At 40.2% G+C, this 27,314-nt stretch overlaps 1 long non-coding RNA gene across 4 annotated transcripts in view; it reads right to left on the bottom strand.

Annotated features, from left to right (window-relative positions):
• The window catches only part of LOC109563405 (uncharacterized), a 143,074-nt gene extending 115,983 nt beyond the window's left edge, over window positions 1-27,091 (bottom strand). For 3 of the 4 annotated variants that reach the window (XR_011568604.1, XR_011568606.1, XR_011568607.1), the window contains exon 1: window positions 16,637-27,091. This is a non-coding gene — a long non-coding RNA (uncharacterized lncRNA). The remainder of the gene's footprint in view (window positions 1-16,636) is intronic. The other variant, XR_011568603.1, reaches the window with a different exon arrangement.
• Window positions 27,092-27,314: the final 223 nt, after the last annotated feature.

Below are 27,314 nucleotides of genomic sequence, written 5' to 3'. Positions count from 1 at the left end.
CACCCAAGTATATGACAAAAGGCCTAAGGTACAATACATCCCGATGGGTGATGCTCACATTGGAAGTTGAGAGCATCAAGTAGGGGTAAGGAAGGAGGAAAAGAGCAGGCTACTATGACTAAACTGACTCCATTTTGAAAGAAAGGAAATTCCATTTTGAACTCTCAGCGAACTTTGGACCATGGATCTGTTAGTCATGGAAACGACATATTAGAATGACCAAATGAGTCTCTCTACTGGACAAATGGACCGGGCTGATCTCACACCTAGACTCCCTGGAGCCAAGAAGAATGGTTGACTGCATAATCAATCACCTTCTGTAATCTAGTAATGCCCATTGGTGTAGGCAGCACTGTGTGACTAGTTGGGCTTTAGATTGTGAATCTTGACTATAACCTAATTGTATCTCCTTCTAATGTTTTCCTTAGCTAACTTGAGAAATCTGGGGATGTGGGTTAGGGCACATACACTTAAGGTATATAAGGTTGTCACAAAAGTCAGTTGCGGTCCCTGACTAAAGAAGAAACTCTGCCTCAGACCCACAGGTGTGATACACTGCACTCTACTATTCACACTGTCCTTCTGATGAGTTTGTTTCCTGGAATACCTGGCAACAACATATGGACGCCCTTTTTTCTTAGGTCAGTTCCCTACTGCCAGCCCCTTGCTGGGAGATTATCTTTCCACCCTTAACCTTAAGACACTTCATGAGAGAACATGCAGACCTTTATCTCCCAAAGCCTCATCAAACAAATTCAGCTGACTAAACCCTCATACCCGGGGATTGAGCCCTGCTTGAAACCTTACACCATAAGGATCTCCAGCCTCCATGGACTGGTCCACTTGAGGTCATTCTAACCACACCAACAGCTGCTAAACTGGCAGGTCACTCCTCTTGGTTTCATATTTCTAGATTAAAGCATGCCCCAGGAGATGCTCCATCTCTGCCAAGAAACATTCCCCACTCAGACACTCCTCACTACACCAGCACTGTTCTGGGACCCACCAGGCTTCGACTGAACCAAATTCTACAAGAATCAGAACAGCCAAACACAACTGGGATTTCCCCTACTTACCCTCTTCACAATAGGAGTTTACTCTGTGTCTCCCCCTGAGTGGACTATCATTCAAAAACTTTCCCTCTGTTTTACCTACTTCTCCATAGTTCTTGTTTTTCTGGGGTGTGGCCCAACTCCTACTGTGATCAGCTTAGACGAATTCATTATCTACTTTCCTTCACATAATAACACAAGCCCTTACTTTTTCTGGAAACGCCATTGTTACTGATCTCCCCATTCTCCTTGACTTTATAACTGATCTTTGGCTCTAGGGAGATTTCATAGAATTCACACCAACCCAAATTTATTTCTACACCTGGATTCTTATTTTTAGCATTTTATCCCCTTAGACATGAGACATCACACCATGATTTTACTCTTACTCTCTCTTCTTTTACAGTCCAAACTTCACATTAATACCCTGCCCCAAAACTAGCCTACCTATTCAGAACTCTAAATCTGACCCATTGTTTACTCAATACCTCAAACCCACCCCTGGCCCGTAATTGTTGGATTTGCTTATCCATCTCCTCACCCTGAAGATCGGCACTCCCCATTTCCAACTTTCAGCCCATGTTTAATGCATCTTTTTTCAAAATTTCTTCAGGACCACTTACAGGCCTTCACCAACTGAACTACCCATGAGCTACTTCTAACTCACTCAGATTATCAAACACTTCGACCCCACACAAACCCCCTTGACCCACATTTCAGCCTTTTCTTATCTCACCCCCATGATGCCCCTGTCCCACAGGAAGTGGTTACAGAAGATTGACCTTCAGCCCTTATCCTAAATCAAAAAGGCTGGAATGATAGGGCCCACATGGGGTCTCCTTGATAAGATGGCTCATTATGTTGACCTCGCAAACAAAGAATAAATTCACAGTGATCCGTGAGACTGACCAAACTGCCCAAATGGCATGCTGTTTTCTCACTGGTGCCTATCTTCTCAAAGGTGTCAGACCCCCAATTCCAGACCTCTGGCTACGTGACCATCCCTACAGAGAATTTTTCATTGGTGGGGTATGAGAAGGACCCCGTCAGAAAGGGAGGAGGCTGGTTCTCCTTAAGAGCCAGTCACCCTCTCTTTTCCCTCTAATAAACTTCCCTTTTCTTACCAGAGGACTCAGCTTGCTTCTTTTTCTCTCCACTCACCTTACAAATATCACACAAAAATTACACAAAATATCATACTACTAGGGAATTATAGATTAAAATCATGAGATATCACACCACACCAATTTGGACTGCTTAACTCCATATGTATAACAATATCAACTGCTAGAGGGTGAAAAACAACAGAAACTTTCCCTCACTGCTGGTAGGAAGTAGGTACAGCCATTTTGTAAGACAGTTGGGCAGTTTTTTCCAAAGCTAAAACCTCTCACCTCGGGGTCCAACAATCGTGCTCTCTTTCTGTATTTAGACAACTGCTTTGAAAATCTATCTCCAAATTCAAGCAGAGATGCAATTATGCATAGCAATACTATCCATAATAGCTAAACACGTGAAGAAATCAGTATATCCTTCAAAAGATGAACGTATAGGCAAATTGGGTTACATCTGTGTCAAGATAAGTAGAATATGCTACCCCCAAAATATGCCTCTTTGATAAAAGGATTGTTTCAGTCTGAGGATTACTTCACAAACTAAGAAAAAGAACCTCAGAATATCTGCTCAGAAAAATGAGCAGAGATTGCCCTTTTGTGACAGACTTTTACAATAGAGAAATGTCCATATTTAAAGGCTGTCCCTCTTTGCACCAGAAATACAAGGATGATTAAATCTCACATAGAGATTTGATGGTGGAGGAGTTCTGATTTCAATCAGCAAACAATCATACACTTCTTTTCTGTGCTTTGCATGATGACCTGCCAAAACTGACTTCCCCCATTCCCCAAGGTCTTTCTTTTGTTTGTATCCTAAAATGGTATTTGAGGTGCTGGCTTTGGACATTTCAGGGAGTGATTCCGTTTTCCTGGGTAGCTCTTCTATATACAGGAGGTATACATGTTATTAAACTGTTTTTTCTCCTGGAAATCTATTTTTTTTCTTTGTTTTTTACAGGAGAAGTCTCGACTAATAACCTACAAGAGTAGAAGAAAAATTGTTTTTCCTTCCACACACATGCAATGGGATACTGCTCAGCAATAGAAAGCAATGAGCCATGAATCAATGGAAAGACAAAAATAAATCATGTCTGACGTATTTATTGTTCAGTCGCTTAGTCGTGTCCAACTCTTTGCAATCCCATGAACTGTAGCACACCAGGCTTCCCTGTCCATCACCATTTCCCAGAGCTTGCTCAAACTGATATCCATCGAGTTGGTGATACCATCTAACCATCTCGTCGTCTGTTGCCTCCTTCTTCTGCCTTCTATTTCCCCCCAACATCAGGGTCTTTTCCAATGAGTCAGTTATTCACATCAGTTGGCCAAAGTATTGGAGCTTCAGCTTCATCATCAGGCCTTCCAATGAACATCTAGGACTGGTCTCCTTTAGGATGGACTGATTGGATCTCCTTGCAGTCCAAGGGACTCTCAAGAGTCTTCTCCAACACCACAGTTTAAAAGCATCAATTCTTCAGTGCTCAGCTTTCTTTATGGTTCAATTCTCACATCCATACATGACTTCTGGAAAAACCATATCTTTGACTAGATGGACATTTACCTGAAAAGTAATATCTCTGCTTTTTAATATGTTGTCTAGGTTGGTCATAGCCTTTCTTCCAAGGAGCAAGCATTTTTTTAAATTTCATGGTTCCACTCACCGACCACAGTGATTTTGGAGCCAAATAAAGTGAAGTCTGTCACTGCCTCCATTGTTTCCCCATCTATTTGCCATGAAGTGATGGGACCAGATGCCATGATCTTAGTCTTTTGAATGTTGAGCTTTATGCCATCTTTTTCACTCTCCTCTTTCACCTTCATCATGAGGCTCTTTAGTTCCTCTTCACTTTCTGCCATAAGATTGGTGTCATCTGTATATCTGAGGTTATTGACATTTCTCCTGGCAGTCTTGATTTCACTTTGTGCTTTATCCAGCCTGGCAATTTGCATGATGTTCTCTGCATATTAAGTTACATAAGCAGGGTGATGATATACAGCCTTGATGTACTCCTTTCTCAATTTGGAGCCAGTCTGTTGTTTCATGTCCGGTTCTAACTTGTTTTTTGACCTGCATACAGGTATCTCAGAAGGCAGGTAAGGTGATCTGGTATTCTTTTACATCCCATGGACTGTAGCACACCAGGCTTCCCTGTCCATCACCATTTCCCAGAGCTTGCTCAAATTGATATCCATCGAGTTGGTGATGCCATCTAACCATCTCATCGTCTGTCGTCTCCTTCTTCTGCCTTCTATTTTCCCTCAACATCAGGGTCTTTTCCAATGAGTCAGTTATTCACATCAGTTGGCCAAAGTATTGGAGCTTCAGCTTCATCATTAGGCTTTCCAATGAACACCCAGGACTGGTCTCCTTTAGAATGGACTGGTTGGATCTCCTTGCAGTCCAAGGGACTCTCAAGAGTCTTCTCCAACACCACAGTTCAAAACCATCAATTCTTCGGCACTCAGCTTTCTTTATAGTCCAACTCTTACATCCATACATGACCACTGGAAAAACCATAGCCTTGACTAGATGGACCTTTGTTGGCAAAGTAATGTCTCTGCTTTTGAATATGCTATCTAGGTTGGTCATAACTTTCCTTATAAAGAGTAAGTGTCTTTTAATTTAATGGCTGCAGTCACCATCTTCAGTGATTTTGGAGCCCCCAAAAATAAAGTCTGACACTGTTTCCGCTGTTTCCTCATCTATTTTCCATGAAGTGATGAGACCGGATGCCATGATCTTCGTTTTCTGAATGTTGAGCTTTAAGCCAACTTTTTCACTCTCCACTTTCACTTTCATCAAGAGGCTTTTGAGTTCCTCTTCACTTTCTGCCATAAGGGTGGTGTCATCTGCACATCTGAGGTTATTGATATTACTTCCGGCAATCTTGATTCCAGCTTTTGTTTCTTCCAGTCCAACATTTCTCATGATGTACTCTGCATAGAAGTTAAATAAGCAGGGTGACAATGTACAACCTTGGCGTACTCCTTTTCCTATTTGGAACCAGTCTGTTGTTCCATGTCCAGTTCTAACTGTTGCTTCCTGACCTGCATACAGATTTCTCAAGAGGCAAGTCAAGTGGTCTGGTATTCCCATCTCTTTCAGAATTTTCCACAGTTTGTTGTGATCCGCACATTTAGCAACTTTAGTGTGGTCAAAGAAGCAGAAGTAGATGTTTTCTGGAGGTCTTTTGCTTTTTCTATGATTCAGTGGAAGTTGGCAATTAGATCGCTGGTTCCTCTGCCTTTTCTAAATCCAGCTTGAACATCTGGAAGTTCTCATTTCACGTACTGATGAAACCTAGCTTGGAGAATTCACAGCCTTCCTTACTTTGCTAGCTTGTGAAATCAGTGCAATTGTCTAATAGTTTGAACATTCTTTGGCCTTGTCTTTTCTTTGGGATTGAAAAGAAAACTCACCTTTTCCAGTCCTGTGGCCACTGCTGAGTGAGAAGGGACATATTATCTCTCTATAAGCTGAACAAAGGTGCTTTTGTTTATAGTCAAGCAGAAGGGCAGTGTCCATACTATTAAATATGATTATAAAAACAAAAACAACAAAGAACAAGTGAAAGAAAGAGTTTCTAACAGGGAGTCAGAATTGGCTTTCTCCCTGCAACAGACTCTGTAGACGAAATGCAAAATGGATCACACATAAACTATGGGCTTTATTTTGTGGAGTTCTTCCCAAGGTGCAGGAGCTGGCAACGCTGAAACCTCTGCACATGTCATCTGGAAAGGAGCAATACATGGATAAATGGCAAGTGGTGGGCACCAGGTTCCTCACTGTGGGAGCAGGAAGTTACAGATGAATAAGAGGGAAGGCCTCTGCTCTTGTGGTCCTGGATCTCAGCTTCCAGGTAGGATGATGTGAGGAGTTGACTGGCCTGGGGAACCACACGGATCTTTACACTGGGAAGGCCCTGCTGACATAGGAATAGAGTCATCTTTCCATCCACATCTGCTACAAACACTCATCCATCCATGATCTGCCACGTGCAGCTTTTAAGACATTCTCCCCCTAGGCAGATAAAGGACTGTGAGGGTCCAGCTTACCCATAACCTGTCCCAGTGTGGTAGAAATTGCTGGGCAGTCAGTGTAGAAGTCAGAGCCTTGGTTCTTTTCCTAATTTCAATTTTAATTCTCCCACAAAAGTTTTTGGCTCCACTAGGCTAAAGCTGCATTTGTTCCACTTTACAGACATTCAGAAGAATGCATCCCTGGTCTGGAGGGTCATAAAACACTCAGACCTAGGACAAGACAATCATTACCTGCTGTTCAGTTTATCAAGGAGAAAAACTCCAGGTAGACTGTTAGCTCCTAAACATACATCTAACCCCTAAATAATGGTCTGAGGTCTTAAGAAATGATTGAAGGATGGTGTTGCAATGTCTAGAAAAACTGAGAAACTGGAGGACCCAATAAAGCCATAAAAATGGCAAACTGAACATTGCAACATTTAAACTGTTTGGTCAGGAAATACACACATCTGGCCGAAGGCAGAATGACATCACTGACTCAATGGACATGAGTTTGAGGAAACTCTGGTAGACAGTGAAGGACAGGGAAACCTGGAATGTTGCAGTCCATGCGGTCACAGTCAGTCAGACACGACTGAGTGACTGAACAACAAAGCAAAAATACTAGGAATGTTCAGGCCTGCTCACTGTTCTCTTTATCTTCTTTGTTCTCAGAAAAAGGAAAGAAAAAAACTCATTCCTCTTTTTTTTTTTTTTTTTCCTTTTCACTGCAACACTGACACCCAGAGGCAGCCCTGCCTTCCCTGGTGGCTGAGCCCAGACACCCAGGGCCTCCCACTTCCCTTGCGCTCCAATGACTGTCAGCTCTCCCCCAGAGTCTATGGCCAGTGCCCACACTAACTCCCCTCTATGGCCACAGCCCTGGCCCAAGCCCGATCCCTCCATCAGGACCTTCAAAACTCCCTGCCCCCATGGTGCATCTCACACCCCATCTCAATATGGTATTTCTGAAGCATAAACCAGACCGTGACTTTCTCCCACCTGTAATGCCCCATAAGTTTTCTCCCTTTGGTTGAGGTTTCTTGTCAAAAAGCCATTCACCTGGCCCTCATGAAGCTATTGGCTCTTGGGTTCCAGAACACTGAGCACCTGAGCAGGACACAGCGAAAAACCCCAGAATGGGTCTGGGACTGCTGCTGCCTGATCAAAGAGAGCAGAGAAGGGTTCGCCAGCTGGGACAGAAACCCTGCAAGAGTAGCCTCTCCCTTGGCCGTTAAATCACCCCCATGAGACTTGAGGGAAGGAGGGACCGAGGCACGTGTTAGCTCATTCCTAAGCAGGACAGTATAGGTTCATTCGTGTCCCCTCAAATTTACATGCTAAACCTCTAGCCCCCAGGACCCCAGGATGTGGCTGTATTGGGGGATGGAGTTTTCAAAGAGCTGAGCAAGGTAAAATGCTGTCACTATGGTGAATCCTAAAATCCTAAAAGATGTGTTAAAATGGTGCATTTAATATGTCAACAAGTTTGGAAAACTCAGTAGTGGCCACAGGAAAGAAAAAGTTCAGTTTTCTATCCAATCCCAAAGAAGGGCAATGCCAGAGAATGTTCAAAGTGTTACTGAAGGTGTTAGTCTTTCAGCTGTGTCCTACTCTTTGCAACCCCATGGACTGTAGTTTGTCAGGCTTTTCTGTCCATAAAATTCTACAGGCAAGAATCCTGGAGTGGGTAGCCATGCCCTTCTCCAGGAGATCTTCCCAATCCAGGGATCAAACTCATGTCAGCTGCATCGCAGGTGGGTTCTTTACTGTCTGAGCCACCAGGAAAGCCATGAGAATGTTCTAACTACCATACGATTGTGCTCATTTCACATGCTAGTAAGGTTATGCTCAAAATCCTTCAAGCTAGGCTTCAGCAGTACATGAACCGAGAAATTCCAGATGTACAAGCTGAGTGTAGGAAAGGCAGAGGAACCAGAGATCAAATTGCCAACATCTGCTGCATCATAAAAAAAAAGCAAGAGTATTCCAGAAAAACACCTACTTCTGTTTCAGTGACTATGAGAAAGCCTTTGACTGTGTGGATCACAACAAACTGTGGAAAATCCTTAAAGAGATGGGAATACCAGACCCCCTTTCCTGTCTCCTGAGAAACTTATATGCAGGTCAGGAAGCAACATCTAGAACAGGACATGGAACAATAGACTGGTTCCAAGTTGAGAAAGATTTGTCAGGGTTTTATATTGTCACCCAGCTTACTTAACTTACATGCAGCGCACATCATGTGAAATGCTGGATTGGATGAATCACAAGGTGGAATCAAGATTTCCAGAAGAAATGTCAACAACTTCTGTCCACAGAGTTGCAATAAATTGAATATGACTTAGTGATTGAAACAACACTATCCCATACCTGAATCCTAACCTGCACCCATACCTTGATCCCTGCCATAACCCGTTAACTGAACACCTAATTCCTAACATCTTTTTCCTAAAACCTAACACATGATCCCTAAAACCTAGTTGCCAGAGTCCAGCTCCAGCAGCCAGGGATTCAACCTGAAGAGATGAGTGGTGTAGGTGAGAAACTGAGGCAGCCTCTCAGTTTTCTTGGACTGCCTGTTTATTTCAAGCTTATGATTCTCTTTTATACTTTTACAAAAGCATTAGGTCAGAGGTTTGATATTTTCAGTTCCCACTAGCCCAGATTTGTTGTCTCCATAAATCATTGTTGCCCCTCAAAAGGAGTTTCTGCCTCAGCGATTCTCTTATCTACTTTTTCTCATGTGTCCTTGTGAATACACTGTAACTCATGCTAATGTCTGGGCTGCATACCACATTCCTCAGTTTATTTCTTATCTTTCTAAGTCCTGTTTGCCCCTAGTATCCTAAGCTCACTATTTCTTAGAAAGGGTTTCTAGCTAATAATATCTCTAAAGTCCCTACTTTCTATAAGCTATGGTAGAACATGCTAACATTACAACATTCCTTAAATCTTTAGCTTCTAACTATTTTAATTATTCCTACGACCTAAATTCAGCAAACTCTTTTGCCATAAACACTTTCCTCACAATTATGCTTCAGATAGCAGTCCCTCCCATGGTCTCAAGCTGCGGCCTGTGTGCTCACCCTGGAACACTCTTTTGTAAAAGTCCTTGAACAAATGTCAATGATTAACTTTATGAATTATTCTCTGAGCACAGCTGCAGAAGACTTTGTGCCTTCTCATGCTCCTCTCAAGAACAATAAGCCCCTTAATTTTCTTTTCAGTCAACTCAGCCGAGGAAAGGAAAAACCAAGTCAGAATCACACAGCCTAACTCCTTCATCCTGGGTCCGTGTCTGCGGGACAGAGAGGGGGTTGTGGCCGTGCCTCCATTTTGTCAGTAATGCCTAACGAGGCTCCCAACACCTAGTCATTAATTCCAAAAACCTAACCCCTAAACTATACCATAAAACCTAACCTATAATCTTAACCCAAACACACATTTATCCATTAAAACAAACATAGAAAAGCCCAAACTATAAAGACATAAACATAATTCACACTGGCTTCTTTGTTGGTCTCAAAAACACCTGGCAACTTCCACTTAAGGGTCTTGCATTTCTTAATCCCTCCATCTGGATTACTCCTTCCATAACTCTTCACAGCTTATTCTTCACTCCCTTCAGTTCAGTTCATTTCAGTCGCTCAGTCGTATTCGACTCTTTGCAATCCCATGAATTGCAGCACACCAGGCCTTCCTGTCCATCACCAACTCCCGGAGTTCACTCAAACTCACGTCCATCGAGTTGGTGATGCCATCCAACCATCTCATCCTCTGTCGTCCCCTTCTCCTCCTGCCCCCAATCCCTCCCTGCATCAGAGTCTCTTCCAATGAGTCAACTCTTTGCATGAGGTGGCTAAAATATTGGAGTTTCAGCCTCAGCATCATTTCTCCCAATGAACACCCAGGACTGGTCTCCTTTAGGATGGACAGGTTGGATCTCCTTGCAGTCCAAGGGACTCTCAAGAGTCTTCTCCAACACCACAGTTCAAAAGCATCAATTCTTAGGCACTCAGCTTTCTTCATAGTCCAACTCTCACATCCATACATGACCACTGGAAAAACCATAGCCTTGACTAGACGGACCTTTGTTGGCAAAGTAATGTCTCTGCTTTTGAATATGCAATCTAGGTTGGTCATAACTTTCCTTCCAAGGAGTAAGTGTCTTTTAATTTCATGGCTGCTGTCATCATCTGCAGTGATTTTGGAGCCAAAAAAATAAAGTCTGACACTGTTTCCACTGTTTCCCCATCTACTTCCCATGAAGTGATGGGACCAGATGCCATGATCTTCGATTTCTGAATGTTGAGTTTTAAGCCAACTTTTTCACTCTCCTCTTTCACTTTCAACAAGAAGCTCTTTAGTTCCTCTTCACTTTCTGCCATAAGGGTGGTGTCATCTGCATATCTGAGGTTATTGTTATTTCTCCCAGCAGTCTTGATTCTAGCTTGTGCTTCTTCCAGCCCAGCGTTTCTCATGATGTACTCTGCATAGAAGTTAAATAAGCAGGGTGACAATATACAGCCTTGAGGTACTCCTTTTCTTATTTGGAACCAGTATGTTGTTCCATGTCCAGTTCTAACTGTTGCTTCCTGACCTGCATATAGGTTTCTCAAGAGGCAGGTCAGGTGGTCTAGTATTCCCATCTCTTTCAGAATTTCCCACAGTTTCTTGTGATCCACACAGTCAAAGGCTCTGGCATAGTCAATAAAGCACTACTGCTAAGTCACTTCAGTCATGTCCGACTCTGTGCGACCCCATAGACGGTAGCCCACCAGGCTTCCCCATCCCTGGGATTCTCCAGGCAAGAACACTGGAGTGGGTTGCCATTTCCTTCTCCAATGCATGAAAGTGAAAAGTGAAAGTGAAGTCACTCAGTCATGTCCGACTCTTAGCGACCCCATGGACTGCAGCCTACCAGGCTCCTCTGCCCATGGGATTTTCCAGCCAAGAGTACTGGAGTGGGATGCCATTAAGATGTTTTTATGGAACTCTCTTGCTGCCGGGGTCCAGCCCCGGTGCAGTCAGGGGTTTCGAAGGGGAGACGGCTTCGGCGATCAGGAAACAACAGCTTATTTAAATGCTAATTAAAGATATAAAGAGTGATTAAATAAGAATAGCTCAGTGAGGAAATTCAGTGGAGAAAAGAGGCTGAATAACTTGCTTTACGAGGAAAGCTAATAAAATTCCAAAATAAGGAATTTTATTAGCTTTACGAGGAAAGCTAATAAAATTCCAAAATAAGGAATTTTGCGTCACCTAAGTAGGCCGTAGGCATCCTCCCGTTCTCCCGAAGGAGAGGAGACACTAAGGCCTCCCCCATCAGATCTTAGAAGCCCAGGCAAAATTAGTAGGCTTGACGAGCCTCTCCGCCCCGGATGAAAATTCAGCCAGAAGGTGAGAGAAAGAACGACATGGGGAGACCAAGTTTCGGTGAACAAAAGGGCGTACTTTATTTTCCAAAGTAGTTTTATACCTTAAGTTATGCATAGAGGATAATGGGGGAAGGGGTAGAGTCATGCAAGGACAGCAGTCCCTGATCCTAATCAAAGCCAGGCTTTCAAACTTAGCATATGCAAAAGTTTAGGTGATTTACATCATCTTCTGGCCAGGAGGCCTGCTAACATTTTAAGAAACTTATTTTTCTCTAAAGGTGATTATTCTAAAGTCAGGCGCCAGCCTCCAAAAGCATTAGATAAAGTTGCATTCCTATAGGGCAAAGGTATGGTGGGCTATAACAAGAAAAGAATTAACTCAAGGGTCCAAGGTTACAAACATTGAAGCTACTACTTACATTTCTATACACTAATTATATCAATCAATACACTGCCAGGGACACAGTGAGTAAGGGATATGGAGACTTAGCAGCAAACATTGGCCCAACAAGTGAAAAACCCTTCACCAATACAATTTCTAATCAATCTTTTAACTGCTGAAAGGAATCTGTATTTAGACAGTTTAGAACATCTCATGCCTCTCACAGTTGGGAGGCTCTGAACAATCACATGTGGCCGGAAAAACCTATTCAGGCAGGCTAGAGGACTTCCAAAGGAGTTCGTAGGTTGAAACACTGTCACACCCAGGAATTATTAACTGGAGCTGTAGTTAACTCTTTTTTCAGAGAGAGGTAGTGGGGGACAGCCCCCCATAAAGTCAGAGGTGTAGGTGAAAGCACAAAGCAGAAAGTAGGCAGACTCTGGTTTGGGGGGTAGATGCTCAAGAATTTCCAGGGGGACTCCTGAGGCTCGATCTTGCCTTTGTGTATGCTGAGCCTCCTTCCTCATGACCTTTGCCACGGGCGGAGTTCCTCACGCTGGCTCCCGGCATCTTGCTTTTTCGATGATCCAGCAGATGTTGGCACTTTGATCTCTGGTTCCTCTACCTTTTCTAAAATCAGCCTGAACACCTGGAAGTTCACAGTTCACGTATTGCTGAAACCTGGCTTGGAGGATTTTAAGCATTACTTTACTAGCGTGTGAGATGAGTGCAATTGTGCAGTAGTTTGAGCACTCTTTGACATTGCCTTTCTTTGGGATTGGAATGAAAATTGACGTTTTCCACTCCTGTGACTACTGCTGAGTTTTCCAAATTCGCTGGCATATTGAGTGCAGCACTTTCACAGCATCATCTTTCAGGATTTGAAATAGCTCAACTGGAATTCCATCACCTCCACTAGCTTTGTTCATAGTGATGCTTCCTAAGGCCCACTTGACTTCACATTCAAGGATGTCTGGCTCTAGGTGAGTGATCACACCATCATGATTATTCACTCCCTTAGTGTAAATGTAAATAGCATTCCTGGTGGCTCAGTTGGTAAAGAATCTGCCTGCAATGCAGGAGACCCAGGTTTGATCCTTGGGTTGGGAAGATCCCCTGGAGAAGGGAATGGCTACCCACTCCAGTATTCTTGCCTGGAGAATTCCATGGACAGAGGAGTCTGGTGGGCTACAGTCCATGGGATCTCAAAGAGTCGGACACAACTGAGCAACTAACTAGTGTAAATGTAGCTTTTCAACATGAACTAGCACTGACACTCCTGCCCCTCCCTATCCTCTGCATTCCTATCTTCCACCTTACCACGTAGTATATGCATATTCTAGTGTAACTATAGATGTCACCTGCTGTAGCTGTGGTTTGCTGTCTGTCTCCCATTGTTTGAACGTTGGCTCAGATAGACTTAGCCTAATTCGGTCACTGATTCATCCCAATCACCTAAGACAGTCCCTTGGGCATGAACACTCGTTGTTTACATCCCCTCTGACCACAGCCACCTCCTCTGCAGCACTCTCGCCCCAGCCCTTCCCCTTCATCAAGCTGGTTCAGGGGGTGATGTATTGCTCAGATTCTGAAGTCCATCTGAAGCCCAGCTCTACCAACCAGATACAGGAGTCAATGTTTGTGAGACTTGGTTTCCTCATCTGGGAAAGAAGGCTAATAACTGCACTTGAACAACTTCAGATGGCTGTGATGATTGAATGAGTGAAGCATGTAAAGCACTTAGGAGAGTGCTGAGCACATGATAAGAGATCAGTAAAGGTCAGCATTATTAGTCTTCTTTTCACATCATCTGCTTCAATATACAGCAAGGAACTTACTGCATCATTGGGCAGGATTTGTAGCTCTTCTTAGCCATTGTCTTTCCAGCCCTCTCACCTAGTACCTGATAAAATACTCAACAGACTAGGGAGAAGGAACTTCCTCAAACTAATCAGGGGGATCTACAAAACCCACAGCTAACATCATAATGGCAAATGAATGGATGCTGTGTCCCTGAGATCAGAGACAAGACAAGAATGTCCACTCTTGCCAGTTCTCTCAGTACTGCACTGAAGACCCTAATCGGAGCGATTAGGTAAGAAAGTTAAATAAAAGGACCACAGATTGGAAAAGGAAACAGAAAATGTTTATTCACAGGTGACATGATCTTACATATTGAAAATCCAAGGGAATCCATTAAAAAAAAAAGTGGAACTAAGAAATTAGTTCAGCAAGGTGGCAGAATAAAAAGCTTTATTGTTTTTTCTGTGCTCTGAAATGGATTGTGTTGCCCCAAAATCATATATCAACTCCTTAATTTCCAAATATACTATCAAGCAAATAGGATGATTTGTGAAGTGACTGAGATTAATGAGATCATAAGAGTGGAACTCTGACCCAATATGAATAGAACTGCTGTCATTATAAAACAGAAAGAGATGCTAGAGACCCTGTCTCTCTCACTTTAAAATGTTTAGTACACAGTGAGAGAATGGCCATCTGCAAGCCAGGAAGAGAAATCTCACCAGGATCTGAACTCTGTCAGAACCTTAATCTTGGATTTTCCAACCTCCAGAATTGTGAGAAAATAAAAATTTCTGTTGTTAAAGTGGCCCAGTCTGCAGTACTTTGTTATGATGGCCCAAGCAGACAAAGACAACTTGCAAAGAAAAATCGGAAAATAATTTTTTTAAAAAAATTCCATTCATGATAGCATCAAAAAAGAATTAAGTGCTTAGAAATAAATTTCCAAAAGGAGCAAAAACTATACTCTTAGAACTACAAAACTGTGCTGAAAGAAATTAAGTATGTAAATATATGGAAACCATGTTCAATGTTCATATATCAGAATGCTTAATATGCTGAGATGGCAATAATCCTCAAACGTACTTCCATATTTATATAATCCTATCAAAATCCCCAAATAATTCTTTGTCGAAATTGACAACCTGACTGTATAATTCATGTGCAAATACAAAGGACTAGAATTGCCAAACATGAAAAAAGAGAAATGAAGTAGGAAGATTGGTATTTTCCAGTATGAAGATGTACTACAAAGGGACAGTAGTCAAGACAGTGTGCACGGCAGAAATAGAAGACTTACTGATGGAATGGACTTGAGAGTACAAAAGTACACACACATATCTATCTATGCTGGACAGTTTTTCACAAAGCACCCAAAACAATTCAACAAGAATAGCAGAGAGTAATTAAACATGGATGCTGGTACAGATTGATAGCAACTCACCAACCAAGAAAAAGAAGGAGGGAGGAAGGAAGGAGAGAAATAGGAGGAAGGGAAAAGGAAAGGAAAGGAATGGAAAGGAAAGAAAAACAAAAGAGAAAAGAAAAAAGTGAGCACTTTACTTTAAATCACTTACAAAGAGTAATACATATAAAATATCTCACAGATCTAAATATAGGAGCAAAAACATGAAAGCTATACAAGAAAACAGGGGTAAATATTCATGATAACAATTTTGCAAAGAATCCTTAGATGAAACCAAAAGCACAAGCAGTAAAGCTGTAACCACTATTACAGCCCCAACTGTACCTTAACCCCAACCTCAACCCAAATACAAGCCAGAGCCCTACCACAAACCTGATGCTTAATCGTAACCCTAATCCTAACTCTAAACCTAACTTCAACCCAAAGCCAAACTGCAATCTGAATTTTAACCCTAGTGCCAAACCCAAATCCAAACCCAAAGCTGAGCCCCTAACTCAAAACCCAGACCACCTACTTACATGAACACTTCTGCTGTGCTGTCTGCTGAACGTGTAGCCCTTTAGAGCAACTGTTTAGATAACTGTGAGAAGCTCTCCCATTTGTCTTTACCTTCAGGAGGTACCTAAATCTTGGGAACTTAATTTTGGCCCCCTTTATCTTTTAATCTACAATTCAGAGCCTAAGTTCACTTGTATGCTCAACAGTCCTCAGGACCAAAACAAAGCTCTTAGGTGTTGTGAGATGCTGTTTTATCTCTCTATTCCTACTGTATCTTAAATGTAGGTAAGTAATTATTGTAAAATTTGAAGACATTTCTGAATTGATATGCCAATGTGAAGACTTTTATCTATTTTTATAACTAAATATGAAATGTTTCTAACATACCAAAGTATAAAGCACAGATTATATCATAGCTTATATTATACCATAACATATATTTCATACCTTAGTGTTGAGGTTAGCTTACACTCAAAAGTAACTGGTGTTTCTTTGTGAAATTATCAATTTCTGTACTTTTATGATTTAATAATGTTTCCTATGTTACAAAACATTCTACATTCCATATGTTACTGTTTTATAAAGTTTTAAATCTTATATACATGACATCATAATCTAAACCTTCTTAGCTCAGTTCAGTGGGAGCTAACCTGCTTTAACTCAAGGCATTGAAAAACAAGCTACTCTGTACTCGTGCACATTACTCCAGTGGTGCAGAATACTACGGAGTGGTCATATGATCATTTAATTTAGAAAGAGAAAATTCTGATCTTTGTTTTGATGTAATTTATTCTGGAAATTCTATTTTCATTTTTAATCAGTAAGAAAGGACAGATGCTCGGGTAACATGATGCAACATAGTTACCAAAGCTCTCAAGTTGCCACTTGTTCCCGCTCACAGAAAATAAATAAACAGTGAGAAAGGTGTTGGTCCAGTAAAATAAAACAAAGCAGCTCACCAGCATGAGAATAACTTTGGTAGCTTTAATTTCAGGAGAGCCTTGTGGAGACTGGATGGTACTGCGAACATGCTGAGCTGTTTTGCGATGTCTGAAGAGAATAGTCACCATGTAGATACTACTACACGTCATGAGAGAGAGAAGGAACAAATCTCGAGTGAATATTGCACTTAGAAATGTTGCTACTATGTGGTGATTAGGTACGTCAGTTTTACAATAAGCAGCATAATACCCAGATCTAGCATCAGTGATATTCCTGTTGGCCACGTTTCTTAAGATGATCTCAGAATAAATGACCATGTTGATGATCCAGGAAAAAAGTAAAGAGGGTTGAATAAATGTCGAAATTTTTATTTTGAGCCAAACCCACTTACTATTACTCAGAGTAATTGTCACAGCCTGAAACGTACTCTGGAGAGAGGTTGTGTACAGGGAAATACTTCGAGTAACTCTCTGGATGTAAACCACTGCTTTACATCCAATATCACCCATCTCAGGACTAATTCCAAAGGACGACAGTATATTTGGAACCCCTCTGAATACAAGCGCCAGGGTGTTAGCAAAAGTTAGGTGGGCAAGAATCACATCTGTGGGCTTCTTCTTATGGGGGAGAAATAAAAAGACGTACATATACAAAATAAATAACAGGGAATTCCCCATGAGCCCAATGCAAATTTGAAAAAAGAAGAAGATCCCAAAAATCTTGTCACTGGAAATCATTGTCTTTCAGTCTCTCTTAGATCTTCAAACCAAGGCCAGCACATCCTACAGGTAAATAATTTGATTATGAACATAAAGATTCAAAATAATTGTGATTGTGAATGTATCAAGCTTCCAGAAGCCTTCCTGCAATGAGTAAGTGTTCAGCTACATCAGACCTCTTAAGGGACCATCAGGATTTGTAAACAGCAGAATTTAATGTTTATGAAGACAGAAAGTATCATATGTATTCACCATTTATTCCAGTCAATTTCTCTTAGAAATGTTCTGCTGATTGTATACATCAAGAGACAGTTTAATTTAAAATTGTAACTCTTAATCTACATAATCTAATATTCATATCATTCTACGCATATGAAAAACCAGTAGCATCTATACAATAATATCTTCCCAAATGCTTATTGTATTATATAGCTCATTTACAAATAATCGTTATTGAAGCATATATAAATGTCACACAAAAATTCTGCCAAATGAAACATATCTAACACTAGTTATATTTTATTGTCATGTTTGTTGTAAGTTTGACTAGTCCAAGAAAAATTAAAGTAGATATTATGATCGAACTCAAAATCAACAGCCACATTAGAGATTACCTCCATCACATTCTAAATCTCTTACCTGATGCAATGGGATCCACTGCTTTGCTGAAACAGAAAAATTTAGAATCACCCATCTCACCGCACAGTAAGTGCTGTGTCCTGCAGTGTCTCACGACTCCCTTAGGCTTCTATTTGACTATTTCCTTATATCATAAGTGGAGACTGATGGCAGACCAAGGGATAAGAGGAGGCTTATTATTCACACTATGAGGTTCTGTCTGGGAAAAGCAGGACAAGCCTCCCAAGATGATGCGAAAATGGATAGAAAAATGAATATAAAGGAGATTGGGTGTTTTTTTTTTTTTATCCTGATGGAGTGTGGTCTGGATGAAGTTGCACACCTGCCAGCAGGGGGTTGCGTCCTTTATCTCTTACCTAAGGCAAAAGCAGGAGCACTTGGAATTCCTTGTCAATTTGCACAGGCGTGAGTCATGGGGGAAGGGTGAGCAGGCAGCCTAAAAGTTGACAACAGCATCCAAAAGATAGAGTCAGACTTATTACAACTATCCACCCATTGGAATAACTGAAATTTTAAAAGTGACAAGTGTGTGGGAAAACATACCTCTCATACCACTCATGTATAACTAGTTGGAATATAAAATCACAGTCACACTGGAAAAGAGTTTGGAAGCTTCTTCTTCAAAAAAACAAAAAACAAAAAAGCTTGCCATGCAATTTCCATATAACTCAGCAACAGCACTCCTGGGAATTTATTTCTGAGAAATGAAAACTTACTTTCACACAAAACCTGTACTCTAGTGTTAATAGCAGTGTCATTCATAATAGTCACAAATTGGAAACCTAGACATCTTTATTTCAACAGATGAACGGTTTAAACAAACTGCAATACACTCATACAATGGGACACTTTTCAGAAAGTTAAGAAGCAAACTATTGATAAGTATAGTAACTGTATGAATCCAGGGGAAAATGTTGGGTGAACAAACCAATCTGAAAGGCTACACACTCTATGATTATATTTATATATGACACTTTTGCATGACAAAATACAGAAATAGAGAACAGATTGGTGGTTGCTAGGGGTTAAGTACAGGAAATGCTGAAAGGAGAGATGGTGTGGCTATAAAGGACATCATGAGGGATCCTTGTTTAGACGGGATGCTCTGTATCTTGCTCTGATGGCTCTGTTGGTAAAGAATCTGCCTGCAATGCAGGAGACCCAGGTTTGAGCCCTGGGTTGGGAAGATCCCCTGGAGAAGGAAATGGCAACCCACTCCAGTAATACTGCCTGGAAAATCCCATGGAGAGTTGGACACGACTAAATCCCCACATCTGTTATACGACTATATCTATGTCAGCATCCGCTTGTGATATTGCACTGTAGTTTTGTGAGGTGTTATTGAAAAAATTGAGTACAGGGTACAGGGGATCTGTCTAATTTCTAATACCTACATGGGAATATATAATTATCTCAAAATGCAAAGTTTAAGTCAGTATTTTAAAAATCATGGTAGGAGGAAAACTCCCATCACTCACCATTAAATACAATGTTAGCTGTACACTTTCCTAGCTAACCTTTATTGAACTAAGGGAGTTTCCTTCCATTCCTAGTTGACAAACAGCTTTTTAAATGAATGGGCTTTGAATTTTGTCAAATATTTTCTGCATCTGGATAGTCATTTAAGTTTCCTTATTTTGTATGTTAGTAAGTGATTTGCCTTGATTGAAATTCAGACCAACCTTTCAATTCTGGAGTGATTCCAATTTCATTATGATGGTTTTTTCCACTTTTTATGTACTGCTGGATTCTATTTGCTAATATTTAGTTTGGACACAAAATCTTGTGTCTGTTTTCATGAGTGATAGTGATCTGTTGTTTTCTGGTCTAGTTTTGACATGAGAATAAAAGAAATCTTAAACTCATTTGGGAAGTGTTCCTTTCCCTTACATTCTGTGGAAGAGCTTGTATAGACTTGGTATTATTCTATAACCATTTGGTAGTATCTGCTACTGAAACCAGCTGGATCTGGATTGCTTTAGTAGGTCTAGGGCTATTCAGGGTATCTAGATCTGCTGTTGTTGTTCTAGTACAGTTGCTAAGTTATGTCCAACTCCCTACAACCCTATGGACTGCAGCAGATCAGGCTTCCATGTTCTACACTATCCCCCAGAGTTTTCAAATCCTGTCCATTGAGTCAGTGATGCCATCCAACCAACTCATCCTCTGTCACCCCCTTCTCCTCTGGAGTAACTACTGGTGGTTTGTCTTTAAAGGAACTAGTCTATTTCAGGCAAATTATCAAATTTGCAGGCTTAGAGCTGATTGTAGTATTCCCTTGTGTGTGCATGCTAAGTCACTCCAGTTGTGTCTGACTCTTTGCAACATTATGGACTGCGGCACACCAGGCTCCTCTGTCCATGGGATTCTCCAGGAAAACAAGAATACTGGAGTGTGCTGTCATGCCCTCCTCCAGGGGGTCTTCCTGACCCAGGAGTCGAACCCATGTCTTCTTCAACTCCTTTATCGCAAACAGATTCTTTACTGCTGAGCCACCAGGGCAGCTCATGGAATTCCCTTACGAGTATTTAAGTGTTTTGGGAATCATTAGCTATATTCTCTTTCTGTCATTCCTCTAATATTATTTGTGTCTTCTCTTTCTTTCTTGGTCAAGCTGTCTAGAAGAATATTAATTTTCTTGATTTTGATTTTTCTCTTTTGTTTTCCTGTTTTAAATTCATTGATGTCTGCTCTAATCTTTATTATTTACTTGCTTTTATTTGCTTTATTTTAATTTCCTCTGCTCTTGGATTGTATTTGGTGGATGCTTAGGCATGGACTCTGAACAGAAACTAGAAGTTCTTACTGTATCTTAAATAGCTTGGGTCTGAAGTTCATTATCTTAGAGGATTTTGTCTCTGTTTAGAACATCTGTGGCTGAATGGCAACAGAGAGTGTTGGTTATTTTCACACATGACATCTAGCAAGATGAAGAAGACTTCAAAAAGTGATGTAAGAATGCCTCCCTGTCACTGTTATCGAACTACTTCCACCTCAACCTTCAGCCCAGATAACCCAGGGACCCATCCAGGCTATACCTATCGTATAGCAAGCTGCCCCTGTTACTGTTGTAGCCTATCTGGAATGGAGTCTGGCTGGTCTGTCCATTCTACTTCCACTCCAGAGTGGAAAGTACAGCATGATCACAGTTTGAACAGGTTCAGAGCAAACTGAATCCAGTACCATACTAAAAAAATAACATACTACGATCAGGTGGAATTTATCCTAGGAATGCTAGAGTAATTCAAAGTATGAAAATAAATCAATATAATATATCACATTAATGGAATGAGGGGAAAATCTACATCACCATTTCAATGATGCTTCAAAGGCATTTGAAAAAAAATTCAGCATCCTTTCATGATAAAAAATAAAATAAAACACTCAATAATCCAGGAAGAGGAAAACTTTCTCAACAACAAAAAGGCAATATATGAAAAACCCAAAGGTAGTTCAATCCCTGGATCAGGAAGATCCCCTGGAGAAGGGAACGGCAACCCACTCCAGTATTCTTGCCTGGAACATTGCATGGACAGAGGAGTCTGGCAGGCTACAGTCCATGGAGTTGCAAAGAGTCGGACACAGCTGAGTGACTAACATACACGCACAGCACCATACTACATAGTGAAAGACTGGAAGCTTTCATTCTCCTCAAATCAGGCACAAGACAAGGATGCCTGTTTCACCACTTCCGTTCAACGCTGAGCTATAATTTTTAGCCATAGTAATTAGTCAAGAAAAAAAATGTCATCAATATTAGGAAGAAAAAGTAAAGTTAGCTCTATTCATAGATGATATGATTCTATGTATAGAAAATCCTAAAGGATCTACAAAAAAACTTTAAACCAATACATAAATTTACCAAAGTTGTAAGATACAAGATCAGCACACAAAATTCAGCTGTATTTCTATATGCTAGCAATGAACAATCCAAAAAAAAAAGCCAAGAAAATGAAATTTACAATAGTGTTAGAAAGAATATAATATCTAGGAAAACATTTAATGAAAGAGGTAAAAGATTTATACACTAAATCTAAAAAATATAGTAGCAAGGTATTAAAGAAGACAGAAATGAATGGAAACACATCCTATGTCTGTGAATTAGAAAACTTAATATTGTTAAAATGGCATTACTCTCAAAGTGATCTATAGGTTCAATGTTGTCCTTTTCAAATCCCCAGTAGCCATTTTGCAGAAATGGAAAAGCTAATCCTAGAATTCCTATGGCATTTCAAAGGACATCAAACTGCCAAAGCAACCTTAAAGAACAAAGTTAGAGGGCTCACATTTCCTGATTTTCAAATTTTCTACCAAATGACTGTAATCAAAACAGTGTGATACTGGGATAAAGACAGAGATATTAGTGGATGGAATAGAAAAGAACACCCAGAAATACCCATACATCAATGGCCAGATGATTTTTAACAAGAAAATTCAGTACGGAAGAGAACAGTGTCCAGTGTTGGACTTCTGCATGCAAATGAGTATGCTGGCCCTTTATTTCACATCATATTCAAAAATCAACCCCAAATAAATCATATAACTAAAGTTCAGAACTATAAATCTCTTAGAAGAAAAAAAGGACAAACCTTCATGTCCTTGAATTTGGCAGTGGTATCTTAAATGTGGCACCTAAAGCACAAAACAACAAAATATAAAATGGGACTTTATAAATTAAAAAATTTCATACATCAAAGGACATGATCAAGCAACTGAAGGGACTACCCATGAAATGGGAGAAAGTATGAGCAAATCATATCTCTGATAAGGGTCTAGTAGCTGCAATAACGGAGAAGGCAATGGCACCCCACTCCAGTACTCTTGCCTGGAAAATCCCATGGATGGAAGAGCCTGGTAGGCTGCAGTCCATGGGGTTGCTAAGAGTCGGACACGACTGAGCGACTTCACTTTCCCTTTTCACTTTCATGCATTGGAGAAGGAAATGGCACCCCACTCCAGTATTCTTGCCTGGAGAATCCCAGGGACAAGGGAGCCTGGTGGGCTGTGGTCTATGGGGTAGCACAGAGTCGGAAACGATTGAAGCGTCTTAGCAGCAGCAGCAGTAGCTGCAATATGTAAAAGAAAAAAAAAAAAACAACTGTTACGACTCAATAACAAAAACCCAAATAACCCAACTAATATATGGGCAAAGAACTTGAACAGACATTTCTCACAAAATAATAGGCATATGACCAAGAAGAACATGAAAATGTGCTCAATATTATTATTCTTTAGAGAAATGCAAATCAAAGCCCCAGTGAGATGCCAATTCAAATCCATTAGGTTTATAATAATTCAAAAGAAGGAAAATAATGACAGGTGTGTGGAGAAGTTGGAAGTCTCCAAGCATTGCTGGAGGGAATTTAAAGAGCTTCAGCCTTCACAAGAAATAATTTACTGGTTCTTCCATAAATAAAACAAAGAAGTACTACATGATTCAGCAATAGTACTCCTATGCATAGCCTCAAATAGATAGAAACAGGAATTCAAACAAAAACTTGTACACAAATATTTGTAGTATATATAGTTGCAATGTCCAAAAGGTAGAAATAGTCTAAAGGCCCATCAATGGAGGAGTGAATAAGCAAAATGCAGTTTTTAGCTATTGAAAGGAATGAAACACTGATACATGCTACAACATAGATGAATCTGGCAAACATGCTAATAAAAGAAGTCAGATACAGAAGGCCCATATTTTATTGACATGAAATACCCAGAATAGGCAAGTTCACCATGAGAGCAGATTAGCAGTTGCCAGAGACTGTGGGGAAGAGGGAATGGGAAATGACTGCTTTGTCGGGCATGAGGTTTTCATTTGGAACAATGGAAAAGTTCTGGAACTTAGTAGTCTGGTGACGATCATCTACCATTGTGAATGTATATATGGTCACCCAACTGCAGACTTAAAAAAGGTCCAAAAGGTGAATTGCATGTTGTGTGTATTTTGCTTGCATGTGTGCATGCTCAGTCAAATCCAACTCTTTGCAATCCCATGGACTCTCACCCATCAGGCTCCTCTGCCCATGAAATTCTCCAGGCAAGAATACTGGAATGGATTACCATTTCTTACTCCAAGGGATCTTCCTGAAACAGGGATCAAATTCACCTCTCCTGAATCTCCTGCATTGGCAGGAAGATTCTTTACCACTAAGCCACCTGGGAAATTATGTGTATTTTGTGTATGTGGTGTGAAAAGTAGCTCAGTTGTGTCCTACTCTTTGCAACCCCATGGAGTGCAGCCTGCCAGGCTCCTCTGTCCATGGAATTCTCCAGGCCAGAATACTAGAGTGGGTAGCTGTTCCCTTCTCCAGGGGATCTTCCCAACCCAGGGATTGAACCCAGGTCTCCCGCATTGCAGGCGGATTTTCTACCATCCGAGCCACCTTTACCACAGTTTAAAAAGAAATTCAAGAAATGAAAGAATTTAGCTCTAGGTAGACACAGACTCGGAGAAGGCCCTGGCACCCCACTCCAGTACTCTTGCCTGGAAACTCCCGTGAACGGAGGAGCCTGGTGGACTACAGTCCATGGCGTCACTAGGAGTCGGACACGACTGAGCGACTTCACTTTCCCTTTTCACTTTCATGCATTGGAGAAGGAAATGGCACCCCACTCCAGTGTTCTTGCCTGGAGAATCCCCGGGACGGCAGAGCCTGGTGGGCTGCCGTCTATGGGGTCACACAGAGTCGGACAGGACTGAAGCGACTTAGCAGCAGCAGCAGCAGCAGACACAGACTATCATTCTTTAGAATGTTTTAACCATAATAGAAGTCACAGAGAACAGAATTATAGAATTGATGCGATAAAGGAAAACAAATGGTGTCCTAGAAACTGAATATAGATGAAAATATCACTATAAATGTATAATAAGAATATTTTAAGACACACATGCACACGCATACACAGCCCAAAACCCTCCCAGTCATTACTACAAAAAATTCTAAAAAATGCTTTTCAATCACTTTTTCAGACGAAAAAGTGACTTCTGATGGATTATGCCCTAAATTGAATTCTTAAGAAGCAGCCCTTACAATGAGGTTGTCAGAAACCTTGCCACAAGTAACTGCTAGAACCAGAGAATGTCATAGTGAATTCTATCAAAACATCACGGTACAAGTAATTCTAAAAATCATTTATTGCAGTGGTATAACATTGAACTCCGGGAGTTGGTGATGGACAGGCAGGCCTGGGGTGTTGCGATTCATGGGGTCGCAAAGAGTCGGACATGACTGAGCGACTGAACTGAACTGAACTGAACTGAACATTGAAATAAAACACAAGTCTGATGATACATAAAAATGAAAAGACATATCAATATTATCCATGAAGATGGAATCCTGAACAAATCAGTTAATTAATCCAATAATGTATAAAAGATAGTTTCCAAAAATTAGTTAGCTTTGTCTCAAGAAAGCAAATTCACCTTAATATTAAACAGAAATTACTCAATGAAATAACTATGTTTACAAGTTAAAGTATGACCGTCCCAGTACTTGCATCAGAATTTCTTGGTAAAATCCAAAATGCATTCAAAAGCAAAACAGCTTGTAGAAACGTAAGGATAAGCATTGTACTGTTTAACCTAGTAAAAGTAATTATAACCCTTGGTCCATAATCATACTGTATAATGGTTAAACCCTGTGAACTTACTCTTTCTGAGCAGGAAGAAAACAGGGTAGTTTTTCATCATCTTTGTACCAGAGGAGATGATCCACAAAACAGGGCAAGAAAACGACTAGCATACGTTTGGGAAAGGAAGAAACATATTTTCCCTATTAGATGTCATTATTTTATGTATATAAAGTCCAAAGAACCTAGGGTTAAAAAAAAACAGAAGTAAGAGAGCTTCACAAGTGGATAAAAGTATCACTATATAATAAGCAGTAAATTTATTGATGTCAGAAACAAACTCTATTTCTATAGATAAAGTTTAAGGTTGAGATATTCTCTAAATAGCATAGAAATATCAAGCAACTGTAAATACAAAGACAAAAGACATGAGAGCACTAAGAGAAAAAGTATGACTCTGTTAAGAAATATTAAAGCCCTAAATAAATGTTAAGATCCCTTATATTCAAGACTCAAAGCTGTAATATGTTGGTGATGACAAGTGTTCAGAAATAATACACAAATATTACAGAATCCAAATTATTTCTGAAAAATGATACTTCCAACTATAGAATGATATACACAATGTCAAGAATAGTCAAAGAAATTTGTATGAAGAAGACTGTGTAAATAGTTGTTCTAGGAGATATCAAAATAAATCATTACAAAGCTAAATCATTAAATACAATGATTTTGGTCCAGGAGGTCCCTGTGAAACACAGTAGAATTCCTAGAAATCAACCTACACATTTTCCAGTCCTGATATATGATGGAGGAAGTAAAGTGGGAAAAGAGTCTTTCACAAAAACGATGTTCTTTTCTACAAATGACCTTAGATATTTCTGATATAAAGTGATTATTTTATCAGAAAATGCATTTAACATCTATTTTATACAAACAAATGTATTAGATATTTTGGAATTAATGTAGAGAATATCTTCAAGAGTTTAGGCCAGATACATTTTTCTCAAATGTTTTAAAAAAAGAAATACAAACAAAAATATTTTTAAAATTTGACCATGTTACAATTAATATAAAGTGAATGTAATAACCAGTCCTATGGAGGAGGAACTGGCATGCAGCAGTCCATGGGGTCGCAGAGAGTCAGGCATGACTTAGCAACTGAACAACAACAGCAGTGGAGGGGAAAGATATCTGCCACAACATAACTGCAAATCCTGGTATGCAGATGTATTAGGATAAGCAAAAATTATTGGATAAAAGATAATAGAATTAAGTATAAACCAAAGGACAATGGAAAGAGAAACAAAAGAACAACAAATACTCTTCTGAAAATAGATGATGGTGGAGAAGATCGTGGAAACAGCAGAAATACTATAATTAGTAGCAGAAAGAAAAAAGAGTGATATACATTGCAGAAGTAGATAAAAGGAAGAATGAAGAAAATGACTTGAAATATTCATTGATAGGAAAAATCACTGGATATATGCTTAAAAAAAAAAAACTCTAAAACATGAATGCATGAAAGTTTAAGAGAAAATGCCACCAAGAAAAGAGACAAGGAATAAAAATAGAATAGGGGTTAAGACACACAAAGTGTAAAGGACAAAGAAAAAAATAATAAAAGAAAATGGGCAAAAAAGGTTACCCGATCAATAGATGACATATTTTGATTTATAATCAAGTATACATAGTTATCTTAATTACATAGAAGAGTTTTTATTTTAATGAACAAAAATTAAAGAAGAGAAATGGAATTGACCAAAGA

The sequence above is a fragment of the Bos indicus genome, chromosome 1, assembly GCF_029378745.1.
Source record: "Bos indicus isolate NIAB-ARS_2022 breed Sahiwal x Tharparkar chromosome 1, NIAB-ARS_B.indTharparkar_mat_pri_1.0, whole genome shotgun sequence".
NCBI lineage: Eukaryota > Metazoa > Chordata > Mammalia > Artiodactyla > Bovidae > Bos > Bos indicus.
The sequence above is the reverse complement of the archived record's forward strand: the minus strand, read 5'-3'. Positions and strand labels throughout refer to the sequence as shown.